Source organism: Myotis lucifugus, unplaced genomic scaffold, assembly GCF_000147115.1.
Source record: "Myotis lucifugus unplaced genomic scaffold, Myoluc2.0 scaffold_7452, whole genome shotgun sequence".
Taxonomy (NCBI): domain Eukaryota; kingdom Metazoa; phylum Chordata; class Mammalia; order Chiroptera; family Vespertilionidae; genus Myotis; species Myotis lucifugus.
The window spans coordinates 1-7,657 of NW_005878500.1; the positions used below are offsets into that span (position 1 = coordinate 1).

General features: G+C 46.2%; 1 pseudogene; it reads left to right on the plus strand.

The window, feature by feature from the left end:
* Positions 1 to 2,846: 2,846 nt before the first annotated feature.
* Positions 2,847 to 4,452, plus strand: LOC102438007 (annotated as a pseudogene).
* The last annotated feature ends 3,205 nt before the right edge of the window (positions 4,453 to 7,657 follow it).

Here is a 7,657-nt window from a genome sequence, read left to right on the forward strand (position 1 = left end):
TCCCCCCCCCCCCCCACAATCCCTCTGTGGTGATGAGTATACACAGGAATGTGGCAGCATTTCCGTGAAAGGGCTGCCCTCATATACACCAACGAGTTCACACCTGGAGAAAAGCCATATGAGTGTAGCGATTGTGGGAAACATTCAGAGAAAAGGCTACCCTCACTAATCACCGCAGAGTTCACACTGGAGAAAAGCCATATGAGTGCAGTGAATGTGGGAAGCATTTCAGTGAAAGGACTACCCTCAATAAGCACCACAGAGTGCACACTCGATAAAAGCCATTATGAGTGTAGTTAATGTGGGAAATCCTTTAGTGAAAGCTCTATCTGCAGTGAAGACAAGAGAGTTCACACTGGTGAGTGTAGTGAGTGTGGGATTCCTTTTAGCTACAACTATAACCTGGCTAGACACCCGTAATTTCACACTGGAGAAAAGATGTAAATGTGTAGGAAATGTTTTATTTTTCTCACTAAGAATAAGAACACTTAAGGGGCTCTATGGGACCCATTTACATGAATGTAAACCCCTTTAATGAGAACATACACTCTGCTAGATTCATCATAAAATTGAGGTACAAATGAGACTTGAAGGATCTGTGTTGTACTTGCTAACATGTCCAGACCTACAACCCAAATGATGTCACTGTGAGTGTTTATCACTAAAGAGGTTTCATAGCTAACACCTCCCTCACCTGAGGAGTGTGCATCGGTCACATTCCCTGGGTGCTCAGGGGAATGTATTCTGTGTTCTCGCTTCTGCTTGTGGTAATTATGATTCCTCCAAGCTCTTGGCAGTATCTTCATTCATTTCTCTATGACTAGAAAATGGACCTGACCCAGGATTCATCCAGAGCAGCTGTTCTCAGCTAAGCAGTGCTACCTCTTTCAGGGACATAGTGGTACTCACATTATGCTTTGATAAATTTTGGGGGTTTTTTATTCACCAACCTGCAAACTCTGTGCTCTCCTCTGCTCTGGTTTATGATCTTTTTTTTTTAAAGGTGTTTTTATATTTGTGTTGTTATTTATTAGTGCATTATTTTCAACACCAACTACTCTAAACCTGAATTTGCCACACTCTGTATTTACCCCCAGTCATTTTGTAATATTTCTGCTTCCCCAACCCTCCATGCAGACATTGATTTACCTTCCTTTACAATAGAGTAGTTCATATTTTTCATAAATTTATTGGCACTATAAGGTGAATTCTCTTTAACAAACACTGGCTTCCTTCATGCTATACAGATGTTTGAGATTTAACACTAACGTTTATATAAATAATTTTTTATTTCTAGAAAATATTGTATTCTATGGATAACCACTTTTACTATTGAGCTGCCTATAATTTCAGTTATTTCTACGTTTGGGGTTTTAAAAATAAAACAGCTCAGAATATTGTATTCCATTCTTTCTACAGATGTATGTCTTATTAAACTGTTCCACTGTCAGTGAATGTGGTACATTTCAACATATATGGAACTGTGACCTCAAATGGTCAATCAGTTTGCCTTCCCACCCACCTAGAAAATTCTATGCAACTCTGCCAGCACATGCAAAGGTTAATCTCTTTAAGTACTAGCCCCATCAATGAGTGTACAGTGAACTCGCTTTTGTTTTAACTTCATTTCCATAAAGATATTTGATGGTGATGATTTCTTCATATATTTCTTTCACTGTCTTTATCTTCTTTGTTAAAATGCTCAGGATTTTTTGTTTACTTTTAAACTTAATTTATTATTCTATTCTAACCAATAGGAGGGCGGTGCAGCCTCTAAGACATATGTTTGAATTTCACTTAGTCCTCAGTGACTCGACTGATTTTTTGGCCATATGGCATTCTTGGTTTTGGAATTCTATAAACAAAATGGTTTTTCTTAATTTTTACCTTATGTATGATTTATAGCCCACTTGTACCATACACTTATACATTTAATCTGCATTGTTAATTCTCCACCAGTGTTCTTTAAGTTTAAGCATTTAATGATACATTGAAGTCTAGGTTTGTGGTAGTTGAAAATTTCCCTGGTGTAAATGTCATAACTACATTCAAACTGCGAAAATGATGGCATTGAACATGGACATAAGATATTTCAGTAGTACATCATTTTCTTTTACTAGTGACTGGGTTTATGGACTTGTGCACATTGAAAGGAAATTAATTAGAAAGTGACAAGTGGGGTGGGACTGGCTGAGACGGGTCTGACACAGCCTAATGCCAACCTCCCCCAGTCCCTCCCCATTAGGCTCCACCTGGGGCAGCACCTTGGCTTCAAGGGTATCTGTGGAATGAGTGGGATCCCTCTGGCAGGTGAGGTCCTGCGGCCTGGCCTGCAGGGAATTGGGCCGAAACCAGCTCTCCAATACCTGCTGAGGGGTCCTGGATTATGAGAGGGCAGTTGTCAGGTGACACAACCCAGAATCGGGCTCCCTCCTCTCTGGTTCCGGGATGTGTGACCCGAGAATTGTCGTTGTCTTCCATAACTATCTCTCATCCCAGTGGTTCTGGTATCTATCTATTCTCAGATACATTAGTGACTTATTTTACTAAAAACCCCTGATAAGTTTCTCCCTGGCCAGAGAGCTCAGTTGATTAAAGCATCATCTCAGTAGTGCCAAGGTTGTGGGTTCCATCCTCAGTCAGGCTCCATGTAAGAATCAAACAATGTGCTGCCACCAAGACATAGCTGCTGGTTCTGGAGCCAGAGGCGCCACCAGGGATTATTGGACCCAGCAGATCGTCCGTGGATCCAGGCTGAGCAATCTGCATTTCCATCTTAACCGCAGGAGAAAGGGTAGCTGGTCGGTGGAATTCTTGCTCCACGGACACGATTCTTTCCAAGCTAGCTCGTCATAAGACTGTGGCGGGGCGCCCACACGCCAGTGACTTCTAATACATCCGTGGCGACTAAGAAGATGGTCCAAGGCCCTCTATGGTCGGATGACGTTTTTTGAACGGGGAAGCCAAGTATGGCGCTCACAACTAAAGGGTGTCCCAAAATTCACGCAAGAAGTAATTTTGATAGAAAACACAGGTTTATAATTAAAAATTGTAAATTTTTTATTGATTCAAAATGTATACAGTATAGGGTTTTGTATGGAATAGCATAACGGGTAAATTGCCTCCACAGCTTTGCTGGTACACACGCAAAGCCTTGGTCTTCATTGTCTCTGCTCCTGGGCCATAATTGGTACTTGGTAATGCTTATCAAATTGAAGGGATTGAAATCACAGGGTAACAGATATTAAAATCTGATTCAATAAACCAAGTAAAATTGGGCTTTTATTTTTGTCGTTGCTAATGCTCACGCAAAATTCAAATCTTGCGTGAATATTGGGACTCTCTTTACCACCTCTTACTGGTCACCCTGGAGAGAGGGACAGGTATTTCCCTGTGGGATGCAGAAGGCAGGAAATGCTTTGGTTTCCTGAGTGTGCACAGCGCCGTCAACCAAGGGCATTGCCACCCCAAGATTGTGGCTGCCCTGAAGAGCCAGGCGGGGAAGCTGACGCCGACCTCGCGGGCCTCCTACAACAACGTGCCGGGCGAAGACGAGGAGAACGTCAGGAAGCTCTTCAACTACCACCAGGTTCTCCCCACGAGCATAGACAGGGTGGAGGCCGGGGAGACCGCTTGCCAGCTGGCGCGGTGGTGGGGCTGCACCGTGAAGGGCATCCCCAAGGACAAAGCCAAGATCGTCTTCGCAGCTGGAAACTTTTGGGGCAGGACTCTGTGTGCCATCTACAGCTCCACGGACCCCAGCAGCGACGACGGCTTTGGCCCCTTCATGCCGGGGTTCGAGATCATTCCCTACAACAACCTACCTGCTCTTGAGCGTGCTCTTCAGGATCTAAACGTTGCTGCGTTCATGGTCGAACCCATTCAGGGCGAGGCGGGCGTCATTGTCCTGACCCAGGCTGCCTGAGGGGTGTGCGCGAGCTCTGCGCCAGGCACCCAGTCCTGTTTATTGGATGAGACCCAGACAGGACTGGCCAGGACTGGGCGATGGCTGGCAGTCGGCCATGCAAACGTCAGGCCTGACCTCGTCCTCCTGGGCAAGGCCCTTTCCAGTGGCCTGTACCCCGTGTGGGCGGTGCTGTGTGACCACGAGATCATGCTGACCATCCAGCCTGGGGAGCGCGGCTCCACGTACAGGGACAACCCCCTGGGCAGCCGCGGGGCCAACGCCGCCTGCGAAGTTTTGGAAGAAGAGAATGAGCTCAGGAAGCTGCCCTGGGACATCGTGACCGCAATGCTTGGGATGGGGCTGCTGGATGCCACCGTCAGCGGGGAAACCAAAGATTCCGATGCTTGGAAGGTGCGCCTGCGCCTTCGAGATAATGGACTTCTGGCCAAGCCTACCCATGGCGACATCATCAGATTCCACCTCCTCTGGTCATCAAGGAGGACGAGGTCCAGGCGGCCTTGGAGATCATCAAAAAGACCATCAGTCTTTTTTTTTTTAAATATATTTTATTGATTTTTTACAGAGAGGAAGGGAGAGAGATAGAGAGTTAGAAACATCGATGAGAGAGAAACATCGATCAGCTGCCTCCTGCACATCTCCCACTGGGGATGTGCCCGCAACCCAAGTACATGCCCTTGACCGGAATCGAACCTGGGACCCTTCAGTCCGCAGCCCGATGCTCTATCCACTGAGCCAAACCGGTTTTGGCAAGACCATCAGTCTTTCTGGGTCCTCCACCAGCTTTCTGAGGGCAGGGCCTGCTTCCCTGGTGTGGGGCCTGCTTCCCTGGGGTGGGCCCTGTTCCCACGGGGCGGGGCCTGCTTCCCCAGGGGCAGAGCCAGCTGGGCTGGCAGCTCGGCCACATCCTCATAACAGCCTGTGTGGTGCTGCTCTCAGCGCGGGCTCATTCCACTCCCCTGTGTCTTCAAGGACCTTTTAAAACATGTTATTTTCAGTTCATACATGCTAGAGCGGCATTTATAACCACGCAGGTTGCTGTGTAAGAGAACGTGAGGGAGTCTGTTTGATCACGTGTGTGTGTGTGCTGAGGCGAAATGCTCCCTCTGTATGTAGGCAGCCTTTTCGGCAAGTCCCATGTGGTTTTTACAGGTTTTTACAATATATTTTACCTCGCTGGTGTAAATATATTGTATTTCAAAAAGGTATATGGGGTTTTACATGGAAGACTGCTTTAACCTTCTAAAGTTGAATCATAATCACTGAATTTTAGGAAGGATGAAATGGTTAAGCTTATATAAAGTACTAGGTTTAAATAAACTTTACATTAGCCAACACCAAGACATGTCATTATTTTGAATTGAGAACTAATGTTCAACATTCCCAAATTACGTTTTCAGTGTTGGTATAATTTGTAAAAAATACTCGTTTTCAGTTTTTCTTTAAATTAAAAATAAAGCTTATATTAAAAAAAGAATCATGCCCTAACTGGTTTGGCTCAGTGGATAGAGCGTCAGCCTGTGGACTGAAGGGTCCAATTTCGATTCTAGTCAAGGGCATGTACCTTGGTTGTGGGCACATCCCCAGTAGGAGGTGTGCAGTAGGCAGCTGATCGATGTTTCTAACTCTCTATCGTTCTCCCGTTCTCTCTGTAAAAAATCAGTAAAATATATTTTTTAAAAAACAGAATCAAACAATGTATAAAATTAATGGAACACAAAATGGGTGTTTCCCTCTCCCTATTCTTCTCTCTCTTTCTCTCTGAGCAATATATTTGTGTGTTTTTTCACCAAACAAGTCAACACATGTGAACACCATCACAAACCAGGCAGGGACCCTGTGGTGAACCAGCCATAAGGGTTCTCATGAGGGCAGAGCACACAGTGAGGGAGAGGACAGGAGGGGAGGGGCCCTGCTGTCAGTGTGGAGGGTGGGGAACTGGGGCTAAGCTGGAGTCACCCACAAGTAATTATGACATCTGTGCTCCCTGAGACTAAACCCTAAGGGGCTGGGAAAAGCTCTGGGCCTGGACATGGGCTTTGTGGTCTCAGCACCTTCCAGCCAGGGGTTGAGACAGCTATTTTGGATTCAGGTGGTTGAGGAGCCCAGATCCCTCCTAGGCATTCTGGAGCAGCTCCTAATACTTGAGGACCTCAAATAAGTTCACGTACCTCTGAGCAGCCCATACACTCTCCTAAGCTCCACGGGCATTGTTTGAATCTCTCTATTTTTGCATTTCTGGGTAATTTTCCATTTTCATTTCATTAACCCAGTCCTGGAGGTAGCATGGATTCTCCAGAAAATGGTGCTATGAGTTTTTAATGGTGAGACCATTCTGAAGTACAAGCATTTCCTGAAGGAGAGGCTTGGTCTCAACATGATACCACATTGGGGGGATGCATTCCAGGTGGTCTCCCTGCTCCATAAGTTTGGCCTGTGCCGAGCAGACCCTTGCACCTGGAGTGAGGTGATGGAGCCTGGACTCTGAAGGACAATATACCATGGGGTGTGAGGTTGGGCCCCTGGACAGGTTTGGTTTTAGGGGTTCCTGCCAGCATATGGGGGTGTGTCCATTGTGTGTGTGTCCATTGTGTGTGTGTCCTGTGGCACTGTCTGGGTGGCCCCAATTGTTTGTTTCTGTGTGTGTGTGTGTGTGTGTGTGTGTGTGTGTGTGTGTTCCCCTCAAGGTATTGCCTATGTCTACAGTGTGGGTCTATGTGAGCCTGGACCTAAGTCCGGCACCTGAGTGCCCAGAAGAGGCTGGGGGTGTTCTCTACCTGCATGTTTCTGTGCTCGTGTTATCTGTATATTTCTCTGAGTCTGTGCACCCCAACCACTGACAAGTCATAGTGAATCTCCGGAGAGGTGATGTAGAGGACTACCTGGTATTCTTCCCCACCACCAGTTGAGCCCCTTATTCTCCTGCTCATCCAGGCATCTGGTGTCCCTCTGGAGGTCCCATCTCAGGTATGAATTAAGCACAGGGCCAGTTCATAGAACCTCAGGCTGTAGCAAGGTGGGGAATTGGGGCAGACTGTGATGACAGACAGGAGGTATGGAGCGTGGATTGGAAATGTTTGTGGAAGACTGTGCCTTCTTGCAGCAGCTGGGTGATCCAGGGTCCTTGGAAAGGAATGTGAAGATGGGTGCATGTGGGGGAAAGCTGAGGGGAAGACTTCTAGGCTCCTAAATCCCCACTAATAATGAGGAACTGGACATCCCTGGAGAGGGTGTCCCTTGCCCATGTGAAAGCTAAGCTGAAAACTAATAGAGGACGGTGTCTGGGTCTACTCAGAGCATCATTCCTGGACCTCTAGGTTCTAGTTATCTACAGGGAGTGCATGACACATGGGACCTGGAGGGAGAACTGGCTCTCCTCACTCCAGTGCCTAAAGTTATGTTGGAATCCCTCAGAAACAGCTACTACTAAGATAAGTTAATTTTTATCACTCAAAGTCTAACCTAAGTTATGGAAATGAAGGGATGACTTTATTCAGAAACCATCGTATTTTAGTGGTTAAATGAAAGCAAGGAGGGGATCATGACTATGACACGAATTATGTGGGGTTTTTCTGAGATCAGCGATAGTGATTCTGTTAGCCTCCCAGGTAAAAGAAGACACATTGACTGCATTCAAATGATTCTCTGATACAGCAGTGATAAAAATTAAGCAATAAATGAAAGTCTGACTAAGTTATACTTCTAAGGACTGGTAAATCTCGTGCCAGCCAC